This window comes from Pipistrellus hanaki (assembly GCF_964339955.1).
Source record: "Pipistrellus hanaki genome assembly, chromosome: 5".
NCBI lineage: Eukaryota > Metazoa > Chordata > Mammalia > Chiroptera > Vespertilionidae > Pipistrellus > Pipistrellus hanaki.
The window spans coordinates 20,937,568-20,961,697 of NC_140507.1; the positions used below are offsets into that span (position 1 = coordinate 20,937,568).

Consider the following 24,130-nt stretch of genomic DNA (forward strand, 5'->3'; position numbering starts at 1 on the left):
CTCCCAAAGCTCTGATTGGTCAGTAATGCCTAATTCTCAAGAATGCTAGGCCTGGGGAGAAAGGGAGGAAAGGTCCCTGAATGTTGGCTGCTCAAAAACCCATCAGGTTTCCACCAACATTCCCAGAGCCAGATCCTTGGGGCCTTTCCTCACTACAGAAGATAAGAACTCAACCTTGTCAGAGAGAGCTTCAAAATACAATAGAAGAGTTGTCTTTTTAAAGATTATCCTTAATATTTGTCTCTCCCTCAGGCCAACATCTAATCCATTAGCAAGTCCTCAAATGCCACCTCTAAAATGTATTCATTCGAAACAGCCTGATTTTCTCCATATCCATTGCCACCACCCTCATCTAACCACTATAATCTCTAGCCAAATGCCACATCCACTTTTGTCCACCACTAATTCATTTCCCACAATGCTTTGAACCACATTTTAACTCTTCAGTGTCTCTTCCATGCCTGACAGTGGGCTCCAAGGTGCTGCATTATTTGGTTCCTGCCCACCTTCCCAACTTTGTCTCATGCCATTGCTCCCCATGCTCACTATATCCAGCTGTACTGCCCTTCAGAAATATTTCTCATTCCTGAGCTCTCTCCTCTGAGCTCATCCCTCCATCCCAAACTCTTTTTTTCTTAGTTCTTAAATGATTGGCATAACCCATACTTCATTCTTCAGTTTAAATGTCACCCCCACAGTGAGTCATTTTCTCTCTCCCCTCCTTCAATCCTTAACTTCCTTTCATTTGTTCATTGTTTCACAACACTTGTAACATTTTGCTATGATTGCAGTGTTTTGTTTTCTTGTTCTTTGGCTCCTCACCCACTAGATGCTCAGCTCCATCAAGACAAGAACTATGTCTTGTTCACTGTGGGATGTATGTGCTTATTGTACTACCTGGGCCATGTTTTCTACTGTTGTGTTGCATGTGACAAGACATTTTGAGTTCCTAAGCACTATAAAAATGATTAAAAAAAAAATTATGGTGTCTCCCATAGACAATGAAAGGAAAGAGCTAAGTTAAAATTAAAATAAATATTGCATGTGCACAAACATTGTAAACTTTCTAATTGTAAAAATTTGGAAATCATTGAAATAGAACTTGTCTCATTTCTTTGGTGTCCCCGATTTGCTGGTAACCAAAACCAAGGTGCTATCTGCAACTGGGTAATCTACAATTACGCAGGACCTGAAAGGAAAAAGTGTTTCTTGTTCCAACATGAGAGCAAATGTTTGTATCACCATGTAAATCTCACTTAACAAATCTGTAATGGAACAGTGGTTACCCAGTAGTAGCGAGCAAAAAATATTAATGTATCAATACATGAACAAATGGTATTCTTGACCTCAAAATGCTTACATTCAAGTAGGAGAGAAAGACAAAGAAACAATATTTACCATTCTATATCCTAAGTGTAGCAATAAAGACATGACAGGGGCCAATGGGAACCTCAGTTCTACTGCTAATCTTGATATCACTGAAGACTCCCTAAAGGAGATGATGGGTAAATCTTGAAGATTGAAGAGTTTGGGGAAAAGTGGGGATTTCCAGGGAATGGGGTTAGCAAAGGCAAAAGTGTCCATCTGCTTATGCAAGGAGTCATAAATAAGAAGGTTGGCCATAGGAGTGTACAAATAATGAAAGAGTTCTAACATACTTGCTTACTGATACTATTGATAAAAGGTATGCAATTTGGTTAAAAGGGTATTATCCTTCTTAGTGAACTCAAGAAAATCTTGACTGCTTACATTCAAAGTTTTCTCTAAATATGTAATATGTTAATAACCTCTAATAGAGTAAACTGGGAATAAACAAATTTACTTGAAAACCTCCCTTTTTTGCTTTATTTTTGGGGGAAATCAGAACATTGGCCTATCTCTGAGATAAACATCTCCAGAAATCCTCATAGTCTGCTGAAAGCTGGTATGCAGTCATAACAACAAGTTCTTTAAATAACCCTGAGTGATATTAGTGTTTTGAAAACACCCAGAAAAATGTGCTATGCATTATCCTAGTTATTATAAATTATATTAATACTGTTACTAGCTAATGTTACTTGCCGTTTACTTACTACATGCTAGATACTGGCTAACTCTTTGCCCACATGGACATTGCTCTTCAAAGCAATCCAATAAAGTAAATAATGCTATTATGTCATACAGTGAAGAAACTGAGGCACCTTGAGATTAAGCAATTTACCCAAGGTCACTCAGAAAACAAATGGAGAAGTATGGACTCAATCCAAGCAGTCTGTCTCCAGCGCCCACTCTCTGCAGCTTCCTTCCATTATGCTGTGGTTCCTCCTGAAAATTTAATGCTGCTTTTGGAGCCAAGACACACACCCTGGACTTTTTTAGAAATTTCATAGAATTCAGAAGTCAAAGTTGAAAAGGTCCCAGGAGATGTAGACAAGTTTGGTAACTCTTTGTACTGGGAAGACACTACTAGTACAAAAATCAGTATTTTCCAAAGAACCCATGCATACTACTGCCAATAAGCTAGACTTTGAATATGCATGCATAAACATCTTCATTTTAATAGCTTATTTAAGTGTATGTTTAAGATATGGATTAGATAGACATTATGCTAATATTCATATATACAAGTAAAACAATTACTTTTTAATTTTGAGAAATATAAAAATATATAACTGAAAAAATATTATAATAACTTATAGAGCCATAATTCAATGCAGAACTTCTTGCTATTATATTTATTTACTGGTTTATTCATTCAAGAATTATTTATTGAGCATTTAAAATGGGTAGGCACAGTTCACAATTAAATGAACAAAAATTCCCCTCCACTTTCAGCAGACCTGACTAGACATTACTTTAAAGAGGACAGGACATACATATGGCATATAGGCATATAAATTGATAATCAACATTACTAATCATCAGGGAAATGCAAAAAAAAACAAAAAACCATAATGAGATATCGTCTCATAGCTGTCAGAATGGTTATCATCAATAAATCAATATACAACAAGTATTGACGAGGATGTGGAGAAAGGGCAACCTTCCTGCACTAATGGTGGGATTGTAAATTGGTACAGCAACTATGGAAAACAGCATGGAGGGTCCTGAAAACATTAAAAATAGAATCACCATATAACCCAGCAATACTTCTGGTTATTTATTTGAAGAAATCCAAAGCACTAATTTAAAAAAGACATATGTACCTTTATGTTCACTGCAGCATTATTTACAATAGCCAAAATATGGAAGCAACCTAAGTGTCCATCTATAGTTGAATGGGTAAATAAGGGTACTACCTCTATACAATAGAATATTATTCAGACATAAAATAAATTAGATCTTGCCATTTATAACAGCATGATGGACCTTCAGGATAATATGCTAAGTGAAATAAGTCAGAGAAAGACAAGTACTATATCATTTCACTTACATGTGGAATCCATGTAAAAAAAAATAAATAAATAAAACAAACAAACAAAATAAAAACAAACTCATACAGAGAACAAACTGATGATACCCAGATGGGAATGGGTAAGAAAGGGGAAGGGATTAATATGTCAAATTGCCAGTTATAAGAACAGTCCGAATGATTTACAGTACAGTATAGGGAATATACTGGTAGTCAATAATATTGTAATAACTACGTATGGTGTCAAATAGGCACTAGACTTATCAGGTTGATTGATCACTTTATATATTATATAAATATCAATCACTGTGTTGTACACCTGAAATTAATATAACATTGTATGTCAACTGTAATTGAAAAAAAATTTGTAAAATCCCTGTTCTTTTCATAGCTTACCTTCTAATGAAGACAAGATTAAAAATTTTAAGGTACAAATAAATAATATATTAGATGATAAATAGTATAAAAAAATAAAGTGTGGTAAGAGAGGGGATGACAATGAAGAGATGAAATAAAATTTAAAGTTTAACCTTTTGAATAAAAATCATTACAAATACAGTTTAAGTTTCTGTTTTACAAATATATATATATATATATATATATATATATATATATATATATATATATATATATGTTTTGCTTTAAGTTCCTTTCACTGAGGATATTCTCTACCATGCCTATTTTTATTACTGTTCTGCTAAAAGCCAGAGACAAATTTCACTTTAAAATATATAACAAGTAATAAAATAACTTCCACATGATTAAGTATCTAAAGAAACTACTAAATAATCATTAAATATTATTAAATAATGATAACTGTGCTGCAGAGATACGGAAAATGAGAGAGTAGTATTTGAATGTTTGAACTAGGGAACTGTTCAAATAGGGAACACTTTCTCTCCCGCAGTTGATTCTGTTTGTGTTGGTGGTTAAGAGGAAACCAGAACCACTCACCCAACCACGCCAGCTCTGGGCTCAAAACACTCCTCATTAGGCCACGGAGGACTGTCACCTGGACATGTGGGCTTCCACAGCCTGCCACTTTCTCCTCCGCTGACTTACCAGCCCATCTCTGCAGAGACATCGGAGGATGAAAAATACAAAAGAAGCCAGATCATCCCAACCCATCCCTTTACACTTACAGAACTTCACTTACTTGGCACTCATGGTTTTCAGTGGTCGGCAAACCCTGGCTCGCTAGCCACATGCAGCTCTTTGGTCCCTCGAGTGTGGCTCTTCCGCAAAATACCACGGCTTGGGCAAGTCTATTTTGAAGAAGTGGTGTCAGAAGAAGTGTAAGTTTAAAAAAAAATTTGGCTCAAAAGAAATTTCAGTCGTTGTACTGTTGATATTTGGCTCTGTGTACTAATGAGTTTGCTGACCACTGGTTTACGTATCTCTGCCCAAGGCTTCACTGCCGCAAACATCTCACAGACTTAACTACTTGGCCTTGGCCGTAAAGCAATGTTGCCGTAAAAGAAATAAATAACGACAAATAAAGGGGAGAGATTAAAAAACATAATGAAGCATGAAAAGGTGAATAACAAAGTTAAGGACTTTATTGCAAAATACAAAGTATGCAAATACGTTGTTAATTGCTTGTAACTTCAAGGTAGTGCCATTCAAATAACTGGTCTCTGTTGTTTGTACCTAAGCACACATCTTCCTTCTGGGGGAAATATGGGTCTATTCTGCTCTCAGGGGCCCTCGCCTCTCTTCTCTCAATACGATGTGTTTCAAAATAACAAGCCACCAACTCTTGGGGAACATCCTCATCATCTGGAAGAAATGCTATGTTAAGACCACCAGCACCATGTTTACTGGTAAGTGTAGGCCATTAGAAGGGCTAGCTAAGATTTATATGTAATATACAAATGGAGTAACTGTGAGAAATTCATCCAAACTAAAAAACCCCACCAAACTGTCAACCAGTTAGTTTCATTTTTATGGAGATGGACTCATCAATGGAGAAATGGACTCTTACACACACACACACACACACACACACGAAAAAATAAATAACAAAAACACACCCAAACTGTCAATTGGTTTACAATATTTTTTACAACACAATTTCCTTAGTGCCAATTAGTGATGCTGCAAAAAATGCTGTGGCAAAGATGATTGTGGTGAAAATCCCTGACGGTGATGCTGATGGAAGTGAATGTAGACTGTGTGAATGATTGCTCAGGCTCTGGTGGAAGGTAGGGCCCACTAGCTGCACAGAGCAGGAGTGCTGAGGGTAAGTTGTAACCCTTTTCTCCACAAGTGAAATACCTTTAAGTCAGTTTTGTCAGAATAAGGCCTTAGCATCAAGGCCTTTTCCATGCAGGAATAAGTTCTCTCACATGTTAATATTAATTAAGAATGAGTGACAAATGAATATAGTTAATATTTACTGAACATTTACTATGTAGTGATGCTCTATATCAGTGTTTCCCAAACTTCTCTCATGATGAAAATCACCTGGTGGAGTTGTTAAACCACAGATTCCTGAATCCCACCTAAGAAGTGCTAAATTAGAATTTTTGGGAACATATAGGTAAAATTGTATACTTAACTAGTGCTCTAAGACAATTTTACCTATAAGTTCCCCAAAATTCTAGTTTAGCACTTCTTAGGTGGGATTCAGGAATCTGTAGTTTAACAACTCCACCAGGTGATTCTCATCATGAGAGAAGTTTGGGAAACACTGCTCTATATGCATGATCCTGTTTATTCTCATGACCTGTCAGCTCCTATGATTAGTTCCATTTCACAGGTGAAACTCATAGGTTCGGGGAAGTTAATTAACAAGTCCCATGCCATACCTATTGGAAATCAAGCCCAGGCTATCTAACTCTGAAACTTGATTAATCCCATTTGAACCTATAAATAACCCTATGGGTTAAGAACAGAGTATCTCCATTTCCTGGCGGAGTGGTATAGTAAAACTTCCATATAATGGACTAATTCGGGCAAGGGGGTGTTTATTAAAGCTATAAGTCCCCTACAGAATAAAGTAGGTTTTTCGATTTTGTGTGCTAAAAATTTGATATATTAGTTAATTTACCTTTATGAAAATATGTTTGTGTAATTAAAATTAAGTATGTATGAAAATTTTTAATTTCATGTAAAAGTTTTCTATATGTATTACTATAATGTTTAATTTACATCGAATAGGTCTAATAAACGTGTGCATTCATCAGTCACCATAAGTAAACAAAGGCACACAGCTGGGGCAAGGCTTAGCGCACGTGGAAACATTGGCCAGCCCCTGTTAAAACTGCTGCAGAAAGTCACACCACTTGACAACAAAACCAATTACCTTGAGATGCAGTGTGATTATGTGCTAATCACTCCCCAAACATTGTTTACAAGAGGTGACTCTTGGATTTTATTTTTTTTAAATATATTTTATTCATTTTTTTACGGAGAGGAAGGGAGAGGGAAAGAGAGAAACATCGATGAGAGAGAAACATGATCAGCTGCCTTCTGCACACTCCCACTGGGGATGTGCCTGCAACCCAGGTACATGCCCTTGACCAGATTCGAACCTGGGACCCCTCAGTCTGCCAGGGGACGCTCTATCCACTGAGCCAAACGGGTTAGGGCGACTCTTGGATTTTAATACGTAGACTATAGTTGTAGCTATGTACTATTTATTTATATCAGTGAAATTCTACGTTTTGTCCAACATATGGGCTATTCACTAAAATTTGTTTAAGAAAACAGTGAATTAATAACAAAAAATAACCTGTTAATCTAATTGTAAGCAAATCTTGGTTAAAAGCATTTAAAAATTAACAGGGTGTTAATTTTCATACATAACATACAGAGCAAAAAACGTGTCTGTTAAATCAAGGTCCAAAAAATCAAGGGTTTACTGCAATGGTTAAACAAGAGCAGATGCTAGTGTTAGAAGAGCCAGAATTTTAATTCTGGCCCTGCCATTTATTAGCTGTGTGAACTGGGAAAATTGATCCAACTCCTTTAGGGCTTAGAACATCCTTCATTATCACACGTTAGAGTACTTTTAATCTCTCAGGCCTCCCTATATTTGTCATTGTCATCATCATCATCACAGATCACATGTATTAAGTGTGCTCTCACCTTACTTTTCCCCATATTTGTAATTGCCATGCTATTCCTTTCATTTCTTGGATTAAGACATTAACACAATGTACTGCTACTACTAGCAATCACTCATTGTACCCTTACTACATGCCAAGTGCTTTGAGTGCATTGTCCCATTTGATCTTGACAACTACTGCATGAGATAAATACTAGTGTCATCTATAATTTATAGCCAGAAACAACGCACCTAGAGCTCAATACTGCTGACCTCACTTCTTGAGACCTTCACAAGAGCATTTGTGAAAATGGCATGGAACTAACAAGGTTTGGAACTATCTACCAACTTGTGCTACTGAGAATCCTGATTGTTGAAGGAATTGGTTTCCTCTGTCCCATCGTCCTTTTCCACAGGGTAATGCAATGAGCTCTGGGACTTCTTCACGGGGAGGAGAGGAGAGTGGAAAACCAGTTAAGACCAAGCCACTCACCTGAAAAGAACAAGGGAGACTAGTGCCAAGGAATCAGATTCTTGTTTTATTGCAAAGTCCCGCCACTCATTTTGCTTCCTAGCAATCTTGAGTGGCATTGAGTAAAAGATGCTACCAAGGACACATATTTGGAGTGATAGTAATTTCCTAGTACACGACATAATTTTCTCAATTTTTTCCCCTGATCTCAAACTTAATACGTTTCATTGGGAAAACCATATCCAATGCACACATATAGCTGAGCTGTTTTGTATGTGAGAGTCTAGATGTTGATTCCATTTAAACTATTTTCTTCCCGTGCCTATCTAGGCACCCTTGCCCCACTTTTAAAGAGCCGGAGTCCAAGAGGAGAGAGACCCAGAGCATCCCAGAGGGCAGCTGCACCAATGCACTCCCCTCCAGCCCCTTCAGCTTTCCACCCATCTCCCCTCCCCCTTCGTCTGATCGCTTACCATTGGTCATTACCATGACAACCGGCAGCTGCCAGGACGGGCAGCCTCTACCGCAGCAGGGGTGGGGCCGTGGGGGAGGGGGCGGGAGAGGAGGAGCCAGAAGAGGTATCTGCTGCAAGTTCCTGGCTGCTTCCGAGCTCACCCCATCCTCCGAGAGGGAGGAGGCCCCAGTGGGGATGCTGGTGCTGCTGCCGCTGCCGCCCGGACTGCTGGTACTCTAGTGGGGCTGGAAGGGTGGTTCCTGTTCGCACCATCGCCAGCCAGAGACTGAGGGTGGAAAAAAATAAGAAAAGAAAAGAAAAATCCCAGCAGCCGCTGCTGATGTTGGGTTCGGAGGCTGCATCCGACTGGGTCGCAAGGAAAATGGATTCAGATTGCACCTCTCCCTCCTTTCAACAGCTTCTCAAGGTCTCAGCGTGGTGAGTAAGACCCAGTGGGGCTTTCTTCCTGGCTTAGTTTGTTCCCAAATGCCCTCTGTGTACATCTGTGGCCTGCCCTGGAACAATGACTCCCTTGGAGTGGGAGAAGAGGTGGAGACAGAGATGGGGATGGAGATAGAGGAAGGTTGCCAGGAAGAGGGAAGTAAGAAGGCATCCGCTCCCGGTTGAGAGAGAGAGAGAGAGAGAGAGAGAGAGAGAGAGAGAGAGAGAGAGAGAGAGAGAGAGAGAGAAATGGTGTTCTGATTTTTCCTTACCTGGCTTAGAATGCAGAGTGAACCACTTGGTTCCTTTCCTTCCAAGCTTAGCAAAGGAATAAGGGGGTGGAAAAAGAGCTCACAAGAAATGGGTGTTATCGAAAGGATTCGTTTCGTTTGCAGCTTCCACATACAGGGCTGGGCCTTGCTCAAAACCACATTCGGTGCCTCAGAAGCTTCTCTGTCTAATTCTAAGGAGATTTTGCTTTGGAAAGGTGGCCCCAGAATTGAGCGTTCTGTTCCGTATTCTTCATGTGCTCTTGCTGAGAAACCATTTGCTGGGTACAGTTTCATTTTTAGTGCATACCTTTCATCATGACTATACAAATGTAGACTCGGTGGATATGCATAACACATATACACATTACTTCGCATTGAGAGAGCATGTGTGAAACCTATTTATCCGCAAAGCATTCTTTGCAATCGTTTTTATGGGTTATCAATGCCCTTGCATGCTTGGAGGTAATTGGATATTTTTCTAAGTATGCTTCTGGTTTGTAACATTATTCATGGACTTCATCTGGATCAATGTGAGATTTATTCTTGTGATTGCCCATCAGTTTTGTTTGTGACCAATTAGGACAGATGCCTGTCATTTAATATGTATTGTAGCGCTGGATGTGAATTCATAGCCTGCCTCTTGTCTTTATTTTTAATGAGGTTTGTGAGGGGTGATCCGAGAACCCTGACTTGACAATGATGGGAAAGGGAGGCGGCTTAGGATATTATTTTGTGTACAGCGCTTTGCCAGATGATTGTGGAAACAAATCAGTTTTCCTGGAATTCTACCCCATCCCTTTCATGTGTGTGCCTTGTGTCCCAGAAAGCACAGGGCAAGCTGGATGGTGAAATGCACTCATTTTATTTAATAGTGATGCTATTTGCTGCTCATTCCTTCAGTATCCAGGCACCATTTTAGAGTTCTCTCCAATGTATCCCGGATTCACTTACTTAGATGGTCGAGCAGGAAAGTAAGATTGTTGTTTGAAAAATCTAGGTATTTCCTAAGTATCCTAGTCATTTCCAAATGAATCTGCTCATACAATGAAATGAAATAAGAGAGAGCAAAGCTTAGCAAAAGAACGTGTGGCTTGTAGCCTAAATGGGGGGTGAGGGGTATGGTAGTTTACAAATGCTTTCAGGGATCTGCTTGACCTTTTATCATGTCAAGGCTTCAGGGCAGCGCAGGAGACTAAAGATGTCTAAGATGAGAGGGTACAGGCCTCCATTACCACCCAGGATAATGGATCTCATTGAATGAAAGCCAGAAAAATCCTTGCAGGTAAAAGTGTGTTAGTAGTATTGCATTCATCACATGGACTAGTTTCAGCCCATCGATCTGGTCTCTAACAATATCATTGTCAGGGCAAGCATTTTCTACAGTATAAAATATCAGTATGTTTGGTTTTAATCTTTCATTTTATTTTACCCATCACTCCCTTTCATTTAAAAATTTTATATGTATTTGAATCAGATTTATAGCTTAATTTCTTCAAGAATAAATGTCCTATTTGGTTTATATATGGGAAGACTCTTACAGCAACTTAATGGAGAGAATGCATTTAATATGCTTATGACATTCATATGTTATATAGATGCATGACTCTGTAAAGTCTTGCTACCATATGCCTAATTGTAACAACTATATAAAGTCAAGCAAGGAAATATCCCTGGGCTTGTATGTCATATCAGAATTTTAACACACTGCATCCTGAATTTCTTCATGGCAACTTTTGACCTCCAAAAATGACAATTTCAGATATATCTACTGTAAGCTTTAAAGGATTAAGACATAGTTGACTCTGTTTTATACAATGAAAACGGGAATCTTGGGGCTTTGTTTTCTTTCCTTTGTGTTGACTTTTCATGGGGATATGGTTTTATAGGTGATATTGGTACAGTTTGAGCAGAGGCCAATCACTATAGGCCATGGATATAGAACAGTCCTATGTTTCAGATATGTGGTCGGACCCTGATATGAATACAGGTCTAGATTGTGGTCCCACAATTTGAGATGACTAAATAGCCTTTGAGGAGGAGGCACAGAAATGTGAATTATGTATAAAGGACTACAAATTGAACTCTTTAAGAAACGATAAAGAAACTAAGATTATTACATTTAGAGAAACCTGAGAGATGACAGTTACCTGCTTAAGAGAAGCCGAAGGTTTGCACGTAGGAAATTGCTTCTTTCCTATTTTGGGGAACCTAAAGAATGGCAAAACTGCCTTGGGAAGAATGGAGATTATAAATACAAAATGTAGAACTTTCTGATGGCAAATTTGAGTGGTCATCTGGGTAACCAGCTAGGGCAGTGCCTTCTTTTCTCATCAAAACTTCTGTAAATATGACCTAGACATGAATTTCTTTGAGATGGACTAGATTTTTTCTCAAAAACTTCAGAGGACTTTAGAGAGTCAACTGTCCATTTAAGTGTTTCATATCATGTACTCCTAGACCTGTAACAGTATGATTCCATTTTGTAATGGGCTTTTAAATGACAGAATCTCGTTATTTTTTAAAGAAATCAATTGATCACCTGCAGGGAGAAATTTATATGTCATGTTGTCAGGATGCAGGGAACTGAACAGTGGCCGTTTCGCGAGAGTCCTTTCCGAGTAACTCTATGGAGTGTGTTGCCTAGTAGCCATATTAAAATTATTCCCTTCTGTATGGCTCATTTTGAAAAATGAAATGGGTTTCATTGGGGTCTAGATACAAAATAATTCAAAAGCCATCAGGTTGATGTCAGAACAAAACAAACCATATATACCAGGTACAGTCAAACCCTGGCTGGTGTGGCTCAGTTGGTTGGGCTTCGTCCTATACACCACAAGGTTGCCTTTGGATTGCCGGTCAGGGCACATCCTTGGGTTGCAGGCTCTATCTAGGTTATTATTTAAATGAACCATTTAATAGCTAGTTATCCTTTCCTCAGATACTATCTTGAAAATGCCATTCTGGTTGAGATAGTAAATATTTTGACTGCTATTTAAACTTAGGTAAAACTTGTTTTAATTGGAATAGAACACATTATCTAATTTCTCACTTTGTGATAGGATGTTCCTTGTTTTCTCAAGTGATCTCAAACTATATTTCAGTTTTATGTACATGCTTCAAGTCTCAACCAGGATGAACTAGAAGGAGAGTCAAAACCATCTTCTTCACTTCTCATAAGTCTATCAGAAGGTTAATGCTTGTTTCCCATGGCTGCAGCCTAAAAGAAAACCAAATTTACCATGGACGTTTAAATATAAATAATTCAACGATAGGTTTTTACTGAAATAAACTAGATTTATACTTGGGTGTTATTCTGAGAGGTCAGTTAGAACTGAAAATGTGTATTCAAAGGAGATGAATTAATTCATTGCAAACCTACTATTTGTAGAGCACTTACATGAGAAGTAACATTTGCATATGTTAGCACCTAGAATATTTTGGAGGATTTAAGATGTACACATGTGGAAAGTTAATGACAAAATAATGCACCTTATATTAGTCATTACGTATTTTCTATATATATAAAAGGATAATATGCAAAGTGTCACATTGGGAGTTCGACCGAGAGTGTGATTGCTCCCTATGACGTGTGCTGACCATCAGGGGGTGGCATGGAATGAAGGAAGGTCCTGGCCTACAGCTGGAAGGTCGTGATTGGCCCTGATGGCTGGCCAGGCCAAGTGACCCTACCTGTGCATTGATCTCATGCACCAGGCCTCTAGTATTAATATAATCTATTGTAGTTCTCATTCATTTTACATTGTTTTATTTTTAACTTATATTCCCCTCAGTTCTATCACTATAAGTATTTTAAGTGGAAACAGTCTCAGTTTGGGTTAGGAAAATGGTCTAACTGAGGCTGGAATCCAAATTGTGCCATATTAGAAAATGTAACAAATTATCTTGCCAATTTGAATTTTTAAATACCAAATATAGTAGATCTGCATTAAATGTGGCTCATCTTTATTTGAATTTTTATTTGAATATTTCAGGTGTCATGATTTGCTCTTTAATCATGTTGAATTGGTTTATTGTCTAAGTGTATGGTTAGGGTATCAGACCAAAACAAAATGGTGCACAAAAAATTATTTTGGAAAAACTTTGGGATTCCTGATATTTCAGAAAAACACAAAAGCATTTCTCTAGGGAAAAGTCAGAACTATATTGGACTGCTGTGCACTTATTTTATGACCAAGTACTATTTTTATTTTTAATGAGAGTTTGGAAGGTAACATAATTTTATTCTGTGCTTTGGATCTTGAAAAAACTTAGCCATACCTCCTACCTATATGTCCTAAGCATCTCCCCACCTACATGTTTTTAAAAATAAAAAGGGCATTAAATAATGCACAAGTGTACAGAGCTTCAACAACTACCTGATATTTTCCTTGAATAAACACTTTAATACTTTTCTGAAATATCGAAAGTCAAGTAAGTACTTTTCTCCAGAATATTCTAATTTTTGGTGCCTCCCTTTCTTTGCGAATGCCCTAGCATACACCCTGTGTGACTGGTAATTCAGTGCTGGCCAAAGAGCAAACTGTGCTGTCTGAACTGTCATTCCACATCCATTAGCTTGTGGTGCAAGAGAGATCTGTCTCACTGATGACATTCTGCTTTAAATCAGTATTCACCAGTAAAGTTAAAGTTTGTCTTTGAAACGCTTTTTTTTCACATGTAAAGAAATACATGCTCATTTTAAGAGAAAAAAAGATAATACAGGAATGTTTTAAAAGAAAGTCATCCATAAGTCCTCCATCAAGAAATAATTCTTCTTAGTGTTTTGGAATATTTCCCACTAGATTTTTTTTTCCTATATGACACTATAAACACACTCAGGCATAGTGTTTTATAAATGGGACCATACTCTAAGCATTGTTTTATAGTTATTTTATTGTGTCAATGAAATATTTCTCTACTAAATTTTTAATCACAGTGCATTTTTCTTGATGATCCAAGATGTTTTCCCCCCCACTTGGGCCTCTTTAACACTTTGCTTTAAATACTTCTTATGTTACAGGTAGAGCCTCTTGCTTCTCAGCAGCTGTGAGTCAAGCATTACTTTCAGGAAACACAAGATCTGTTACCCAGGCTTACTACAACCTCTCACAATGGGCATTAAATTAACCTGGGTCATCTCTTGTCTGCTAACAATGAATGACTTTCTAGCCCACATCAGTGAAATCTCTGTTTGAAACACTGGGAATCTCAGCAGGTGCATGCATAAACAATAATTTTAAAAAATAATAACAAATATCTTTCAGATTCATCTAATTTTTCCTCAGTATGATAGTGGCATCCTACAATCTTAACCTCGGTGACCAACTCAACTCCTTTGTGAAAAAATATTTAAATGACAAACATTAGCTGTCACATGACTTCTCAGGCTAAATGGAAATATATTTTTGGCATATATATCCCTTAAACCTGTGCATATTTTTATTTGTTCTATATTTTATATTTTTATTTTTTATTAAAGTATAGTTGGCATACAATATTACATTAGATTCAGGTGTATAAAATAGTGATTCTATATTTACATCCTTTATGATGTAACCACAGTAAGTCTATTAATCATCTGTCACTGAACGAAATTATTATGATACTAGAGGCCTGATGCACAAATTAGTGCACAGATGGGGGTCCAGCTGGCCTGCCCCAATCTGGGCCATCGGAGGTGGGGCCAATCAGGGGGAGGAGCTGCAGGCCTTTGGCTGGCCGGCCATGCCCCCTGGTCAAACCCCTAGTCAAGGGGACAATTTGCATATTAGCCTTTTATTATATAGGATTACTGACTTTATTGCCTGTGCTGTGCATTGCATCCCCATCACTTGTTTATGTTAAAACTGGAAGTTTGTGCCTTGGCTAGTGTGGTTCAGTTTGTTGGGACTCATCCTGTACACCTAAGCGTTGCTGGTTTGATTCTCAGTCAGGGCACATGCCTAGTTATGCTCTCACATCCTTGTTTCTCTCTTCTCTCTTCCTCTCTTTAAAATCAATAAGCTATGCTTAAAAAAAAAACAACAACAACTAGAAGTTTGTACCTATTATTTCCCTCCACATTTTTCATCCATTCCTCCCACCCCCTCCCGTCTGGCTCTGTATCTATGAATGTGTTTATGTTTTGTTTTAAATATGAATATAGTTTTTAAATGTAAGCTCACTCTCATCAGACTCTTCCCCCTTTTAAAATATGACTAATTGGATTCTTCTTATATTTTAACTTTGAGCTTTTATATGACTCCTTGTAGAGGTCCATCTATATTAATAAAAGGGTAATCTGCTAATTAGACTGGGAGTCTTTCCAGATGACCTTCTGAGCATACTTCTGGACAAAGCCATGGTGGTGGGGCCAAGGCAGAGGCAGTGAAAGGCAATTAGGCCAGGGAGGAGGGCAGTTGGGAGTGATCAGGCCAGCAGGGGGGCAGTTGGGGACAAGTAGGCCAGCATCAGGGGGCAGTTTGGGGCAAGCAGGCCTATGGGGGGAGGGGCAGTTAGGTGTGATCAGGTCAGTGTGGGGGGCTGTTTGGGGCGATGAAGTCGGCAGGGAGAGGGCAGTTGGGGGCGAGCAGGCTGGCAAGGGGGCAGTTTGAGGCAAGAAGGCAGGTGGGGGGGGCATTTGGGGACAAGCAGGATGGCATGCAGAGTGGTTAGGGGTGATCAAGCAGGCAGGCAGGTGAGCTTTTAGGAGCCAGCAATACTCAATTGCAAGAAGGATGTCCTACTGCCAGTTTAGGGATCAGGCCTAAACCAGCAGTCAGACATCCCCCCAAAGGGTCCCAGATTGGAGAGGTCCCAGGCTGGGCTGAGGGACACCCCCCTGCACGAATTTCATGCACCGAGCCACTAGTGTGTGTGTGTAATAAATTCACTAATCATAAACAAATCATTTCTTCATTTCTATATCTAAAAATCAAGCCGAAGCAAATTGAAGTAATAACCTCACTCAAAAGATAAATTAAAACAGCATCTTGCTTTAATGAAAGTTTAGAAATCAAATATCAAAAGAGTAACTTGGAATTGTGAGGTATCCTTGGCAAATACAGAGGATGTCTTCAACCCAGTGGGAACAGCCACCTCTGTAGGTGCCTCATTTGCTGATCCAGCTTAACTAAAGTCTGAGAAAAATGTCTTTGTTCCCTTTCTTTTCCTGGAATCTATATCAAGATCACTTACTGCGATGCTTGAAATTCTGGAATCCAACTGCAGTTAAAATCTACATAGAAAATCGAATCTAAGTTTAGTTGATACTATTTGGTCAGAAAACAATGCATTGGTAATATTTTCAGGAAGGAAATTTTGCTGAGATCATTGTGAATCTAAAAAAGCCTTGTGAGCATGTGCTGAAGAGGATGATATTTTCATCATGCCTTCTGCTGCAAACTGGAAAATGTGCCCTGGAAAATGCTACCCAATATAAAACAGTGAAAATGTAAACCAAGCAAATGTTCCTCACCCATATTTCTTACCTGGCTCTTTCTTATACAGCATTTCATGGAAAGAGATACCTCCAAAAATAAGCTAAGCTCTTACTTTATAGTCATTACTGACTCATATTTAAGTCCCATAAACTATTCATAAGTCAGATATATCTAATTTGAATACACCTTTCAAAACAAAAATTGTTTTTTTAAATGCAAGAATACTGATGGAAACAATTAGAGGTAATCTATACATATATAAAAGCCTAAGTGACCATTACGACCGAATGACCAGAACAACTGGTCAGCCAGTTGTTATGATGCACACTGACCACCTGGGGGCGGATGCTCAATGCAGGAGCTGTCCCCTGGTGGTCAGTGCACTCCTACAGCCAACCTCCCACGGTCCCTCCCTCTGTCCAGCAGGCCCCAGCTGGAAGGCCCTGTATAGCAGCCAGCCTGGCTCTGATCGGGACTGGGCGAGATGGCCCCAATAGGCCCTGATCACTGGCCAGGCCTAGAGATCCCACCCATCCACAAATTTCATGCACTGGGCCTCTAGTACTTTAAATAGCATCATTCTATAAAATTTAGGATATGGTGTCATTTTACCAATAAATTATTAACACGTTAAGCGCCAAGCCTGTTTTGTCTTCCTTTCCATTTAGCCCGCAATATCTGATTTCACCCATATGCTGGCAGCACCAGTGACTGACTGATCTGGATTGAAAGTATAGTGTCAGTCACCAGTGATTAACATGGCGTTTAACATGTTAAAAGAATAACAAGATAATTGACAATATTTTTTATGTAACAATAAACAATCTGGAGAGTTTATACTGAAAATTAACACTGAATTCACATGAAAATTCATAAAATACTAATTCTTCCAATTGGCACTGACAAGACAAAGAGAAGAACTTAGGAGTCTTGAAGGTATTATAGATCCCATTGCTTTTTTATAAATTTTCTAGATGATTCAGATTATGAAAATGGGTTCTCTTGATCACTGGAGTTTCTCTATCCTCTGCTCTGCTCTAGTTTACCTAAACTCAGGGGAAGGAATTACTCCTATTCCTTTGGATCAGTCTTTGTCCCTGTGTCTCTTAAGGAGAAATTAAAAGGTAGTTAATTAACCATGAAATGAATTTTGAATTTGAGAAAATGTGAATTTTTTTTCTGTATTAAGGAAAACATTTGAATTGTGACTTATTTTTATTTTTAATAAAAGCATTTACAAAATTTAGAATTTATAGTAGTTTGAGCCAGGCACCTAAAACTTTATTAAAAATAAACCTTAATATTTAAAAATGAAGTAACAGGAAACTCTTTACTTCTAGTCAATTTTGCTTAAAAATAACATTTAGGCATCTTGTTCTCTTGCTAGATTGTCTATATTTTAGGCTTCCCAGGGTACAAGGCTACACTATGAAATAAGAGAAAGGAAAATATCAGCCTGCAACATAGAAATCGATTTTTCTACCACTGTGCGACCTTCAGGTTTTGATCCTTTATAGAGCTCAATCTGGAAATGCATGCTTAAACATGCCTGAGTCATACTAATGCTCCTATCTGGACAGGTTTGACTACACATATTGTCCAATCTCTTCTAACTGTGGTATATGATTCTATATTTTTCTTCTTTCATTCTAGTTAAGATTTTTGAAATCAAACTTAAATGGTTTAGCCACTATCCCTGAAAGGCAATAAAGAGTCAGGATTAATATTTCTAATCAGTCACTGGTCATTTGCTTACTGAACTTTCACTAACATTTGTATAGTTTGAAAACATTAACAGTTTAAATTTATTTTATATTATCCTCTTGCTTTGAAACATCGATCTTTGGCTGTAGTCAACTATAATCTAAGCAGAATCGATCCGTTCTCAGCTCAGATGGTGCCATCACTTACCACATTCTTGGTTCCCTTAAATGCTGTTTGACTAATGTAAGAATCTTTATGACTGACAGTAGCTGATGAAATAGTGGATAAGTGTTTTGTTCAGAAGACAGTAATTTTGCAAAACAGCACTCTCCCTTGGGTCAATCTGAAAAATTTTTTAGACTTGATGCTGACTCATCTATATTATTTAGAAGAATTGGGAATAACCATAGTTTCAAATTGTCTTTATAATTCAAGTAAACAATTTATTTCCTCCTTGAACCCTTCCTAGTATGGGAATATAATGAGGCCATATGCACAGTAAGTATTGGAAGTCATGTTAGATACATTGATTCCAGTAACAGTCAAGGGACTCTTTCATTACTGTTTTTTCTGCATTTAATACATAAAAAATAACCCAGAAAGTGAGGAAAAAATATAAATCCGAAGGGAAAATGGTCACTGAGTATTTAATGAGAGTATTGATTCTGATTCGCCTGCCTTCACTTTGTTTTTCTTTGAGTATGGTTATCAGTACTCCAGCCTCTGCAGTAAATAATCTTCTCTCTCTCTCTCTCTCTCTCTCCCTCCCTCCCTCCCTCCCTCCCTCCCTCCCTCCCTCCCTCTCTCTCTCTCTCTCTCTCTCTCTCTCTCTCTCTCTCTCTCTCAAATGCCACTGAGGCAGAAACCTTTAAAATTGGCAAATATTTTGAACGCTTTATTTTTCTTTAAGTAAAAAGAAAGCCTTGGGCTACATTAGCTATAATAAGGGCCCTTCCAGCTTCCAGCTATAAAGATGTTTATGACACTGTGACTGACACATTTACTGGCAGTTCTGTGTCATAATAAATGCTTCCCAAAGAAATAAAATAAGCAATGAAAGGACTTGTATGCATGCATATTAGCATAACCAATGGGCACAGACACTGGGGCTGTGGGGGCTTACCCCAGGTGGGAATGGCTGGGGCCGGGTGTCAATCGTGGAAAAGGAGACATATGTAAAACTTTAGACAATTAAAAAAAAGAAAGAAAGAAAGAAAGAAGCAATGTCAGCTTTTTTGTCATTTTTCTCTTTCACTGCATTTAAGTTTGTGTGTGTATGCATGTGTGTGTGTGTGTGTGTGTGTGTGTGTGTGTGAGAGAGAGAGAGAGAGAGAGAGAGAGATAATATTGCCATTCAGTTTAGCAAAAGGTCATTAAATCCAAACCATACATCTAAAAAGCCATATAATGTGCTATACTGCTGGACTAATTAGTCAGTCCAATACACAAAAGTGTTGAGTATACTTTTTTTCTTGTCTTCAGTCCAGATACTGGATCCTTAAGTGCTGATGTTCAAGTACCAGGTGAATGATTGATTGGCAGGTTTTCTGACTCATTTAAGGGATTATATCACATTATTTTTTAAGAACTCTTTCCACTCAACATTATGAGTGTATGGTAAGTAGACCCCCAAGGCAGGAGTATTCTCTGCCCTATAAAATATTTGCTCATATACATACAGAGAGTCAATTTCTAGATCTCTTTTTAGAAGCCATGTAGGTAGCCAACTTTCCATATATGTAATATTTTAATAAAGGTATTAATGTAGCTCTGCTTGAAAGAAGAAACAATCAATGAAAGGGTACAGGATTTTTATTTTTGGTTCTCTCCCATTTCTCAGGACATCTTTTGCTGTTGTATATCAAGTTAGTATAAATTCTTGCAAAATCAGGGAATCCCTTGACTTAAACAGGTGTTCTTTGCCCATCGCCCCTGTCTTGGTACCAAATTCACATATCCCATCTGCAATTTTTTTTATTAGGGACATAATGTGAAAGCACAAAACTGGAATTCCAAAATCCTGGATTTAACATGAGTTAAGATAATTATTAACTAGAAATATATGCAGGAAATGAAAACTTTAGGATTTAGATAAGCCAAATGAAGACCAGCAAAGTTGTCCTGCTAAATTTAAGCTGAAGGAAAGTCACCAAAGTGATTGCATCGCCCCCATAAATGGGAAAAGAACCAAGCTTTCTTGATGTTCTCTCTACTAATAAATATGAAAATTAATATTGGGGCCATTTATTTTTTTGGGGGGAGGGAAACATGACCTATCAGTTTAAGTGCATGGATCTCTTTCTTAATTTACAAAATGAACTCTGATAAACCATCTTGTCATCTATTAGTAATTATTCAGTATATACTTACAATGTAATCCTTTTTAGTCATTATAGTTATTTTTAATGTGCTTATTATGAACATTAGTTGTCCTTTCCATAAATTATAGATCAGTTGAAGAGTTTCATTCATCACTTTTGCTTAATTTTATTCAATGTCTCTATCATTTGTTTGTGCCTTTGCCACAGCATCCACTTTGACTCTTGACCCCTTCCCATGTCCTTTTTTTCTCAACTTGTTGCTCTATGTTACTTTGCCCAGACACCCAGAATGTAAGACAAATCTTTGACTGGGAGACTAGTTCAATGTACTCAGATTTCCCCTTGTCTAAATTCCTTTCATACTTGTGATCACTACCGCACTGTTTAGTGCATAATTGTTCTCCTTGTTTCAAATGTTCTAACTCTGTTTCCACAGCTGCATTGAAAGGTTCTTGAAAAATTTACTATTCTTCTCCTTTTTCTATTCCTGGAAGGAAACCTCTGTTTTATGCGTGAATCCTGTATGTCATGTACTATGATGGGTGGTTTGCATGTTATCTCATTTAAGCCAGATAACTACTCCTGTTAAGTTGGTGTTAGTAGTCTCGTATGTCATGGTGGTAACTAAATTTAAGAGTTTACCTACTTTCCTGAGGCCACACAGCTGGTGAGTGTCAGAGCTATCTGCCTCGCAGTCTCCATTTCACCATATTGTATGGTGGTCGATAATGGGTCGCTTTAATGTGGTAGCTCATTTATAATTTTAAATTATAAATCTACTTTTCCATACTCTTGCTTTGTTGACATAGTTGAGGTAAAATGTAATGGTATCCGTGTTTCCCCGAAAATAAGACATATTCCGAAAATAAGACCTAGCGCTGGAAAGATAAGACATCCCCTGAAAATAAGACCTAGCGCAACTTTGGGAAAAAAATTAATATAAGACACTGTCTTATTTTCGGGGAAACAGGATAGAAACCTTAAATATAATCAAATTTTGGTCTCTTGCTTTTAAATGGCCTTCCCTATTCCGGCCAAGTTTTTCTTCCTCCCTTGGTGTCTTCCCTATGATATTTTTTCTACAAACCAAGACTGCATTAAACCTCAAAGTGCCCAATTCATTAAACAGCTCCTCTATCCTGGGAACAATGTTAAAGACATAAATACATGGCTAAGCTCTCTCTATTCCCTGTGTGAAAAAAAACCCATTGTTACGCCAAGACTTCGTGATCCCCAAGGACCACCAGGGAGCCGAGTCCGATGCAATAAACAAAAGAGCCTTTTCCATGCTAGCATGGGCTCTGTCCCACTCAAGCCGGCAGCATGGCGGAAGAGCCCGAATTCCGCCCAGTCCAGGGGTTTTACTCTGGTTGGTGGTGATGTCACTGCCTCGGCTAACCCTGATTGGTTGGGTGAGGGCTAGGGTTCAATTACAGAATGGAGGATAACTCCGCCCTGCCCACTCACCATCTTCTCTCTTTCAATTTGAAATTCCCCTCTGCCACCAAATGAAAATATCCCCCCAATTGTGGAGGCACCAGACTCCAGAGACAAAAGGCAATGCAGAGGAAGCAGTGATTCCAGTCTGCATTCCCTGCAGTGCCTCTAGGATATTCAGAAGCCTGAGGTAACCTGACTCCAGGAGGAGAGAGCAGAATATTTACAGAGAATGCTGAGAAGGAAAAGGCTCCCCTTCAACGGTGTTAGCTTAGCAGGAAGCAGGAGACAGCCTCAGAGCTGCCCCCAAATTAACCATGTTTATACAATCTTATAGCAGTACTGACACATGGAAAGACTGTAGGTGTTTATTAACTCCATGAAGAATTAAAACTGGGGCTGGTGTATAGTATTAATCATCAGGAGCAGCACATTGTTAAATATAGTACCCCAGGTATTTTGCTTACATCAGAAACAACGGTATGTTTGTCAGCTCTTTCTTGTTCTACAACTGATAAGAACACCTTGATGTAAGTGCTTTTTTGAGAATCTGTTACTTTTAAAAAATTATGTTTATTATTATTTTTAAATATGTATTATTATTATTTTTAAATATATTGATTTTTTACAGAGAGAAAGGAAGAAGGATAGTCAGAAACAACAATGAGAAACATCGACCATCTGTCTCCTACACCCCCCTACTGGGCATGTGCCCACAACCAAAGTACATGTCCTTGACCGGAATCGAACCTGGGACCTTTTAGTCCGCAGGCTGACTCTCTATCCACTGAGCCAAACCGATCTTGGCAAATTCTGTTTATTATTAAACAAATATTAAGCAACACTAGAGGAAGGAAGATTCCTTCCTTTGTCCTTGTATAACTCTTCAATTACTCATATTTTCTTCTAGTCTGCCTAACACATACCTGAGGTAATAGTTATAATTGGAATGTATGCCTTTGTGTAGTGCCTCATGCATTTCACAGTAGTCCTTGTACCTGTGGAGGCCAGAGAGGAGTCTGTAGATTTTGAATCCCATTCCCTCTCACTTCTCAAGGTCTTTTCTCCTGCAATTGTCTTCTCTATCTCCTGAATCATCCATTTTTCTGCCCTCTCTGAATTCAGTTACTGGCATCAGCATATACGGTACATATATGCTCCTCAGTCTCACATCTTCAAAAATTCCTCTTCTGACCTCACATCCCCTTTAATTACTCCCCATTTTCATTCTACCCTTCATAGCAAGACTTGTTGCAAAAGCTGTTTCTCAGTGCCGTCCACACCTACTCACCCCATACTTTCTCCTTAATTCCCTCTAGATGGGCTCCCTTTTCCATCACTCCACTGAGACTGCATTTGTCAAATCCCAAAGAACCTCTGTAATGCAAAATTCTTGCTATTTAATCCTTTTTGTAAAAACCTTGATCTTTTCTTAGTTTGAGCTCTCAGATAAGACTGTTGACCAGTCCCTTTTTACTGTTTTTTTTTTCCCCCTTCATCATTTCTATTACTCTACACTCATTGATTATTTCTTCTATTTCACTAGCTTCCTCTTTTCCTTTCTTGTGTCTGGTTCCTTTTCTATTTTCCACTTAAAGGATTTGAGTTACCAAGGCTCAGTCTCAGCTTCCTTAAGCTCTCTAGTTACATTTTTTATTAGGGTGACCTGGTGTGACACAGTGACTTTCCTTCATACTTGTGTTATGATAAATGACCCCAATATTAATTTTCATAATTATTATTAGTAGATAGAACATCAAGAAAGCTTGGTTCTTTTCCCATTGATGGGAACGATGCAATCACTTTGGTGACTTTCCTTCAGCATCATTATAGCTTTAAACTTAACAGGACAACTTTGCTGGTCTTCACATGGCTTATCTAAAGCCCAAGTAATGTCATGCATTCTCATCTACAGAATGACAAATGTCATTTCCAGTCCTGACTTCTGGGAAGTCCAGACTCATACTCAGTCACCTACTTAACATGTGCACTGTTGTATGATCTTTCAACTTCATAGGGACAAAGTGGATCTCTTGGCTTATCTGCATGTCACACTCAACACAAACTTGTCCTCTAAAAATTTTAAACCAATTTTCAGAACTGCCCCTGAATTCTTTCTTTACTTGATACCCCATATCCAATCTGTTAACAATCCTGTTACTTTTA

The 24,130-nt window shown here is 38.3% G+C and overlaps 1 protein-coding gene across 2 annotated transcripts in view; it reads left to right on the top strand.

The window, feature by feature from the left end:
- Positions 1-8,494: 8,494 nt before the first annotated feature.
- JAKMIP2 (janus kinase and microtubule interacting protein 2) overlaps positions 8,495-24,130 on the top strand; it is a 129,072-nt gene continuing 113,436 nt past the window's right edge. For both annotated transcript variants that reach the window (XM_084883163.1, XM_084883164.1), the window contains exon 1: positions 8,495-8,806. The gene's annotated coding sequence lies outside the window, so the exon portion shown is untranslated. The remainder of the gene's footprint in view (positions 8,807-24,130) is intronic.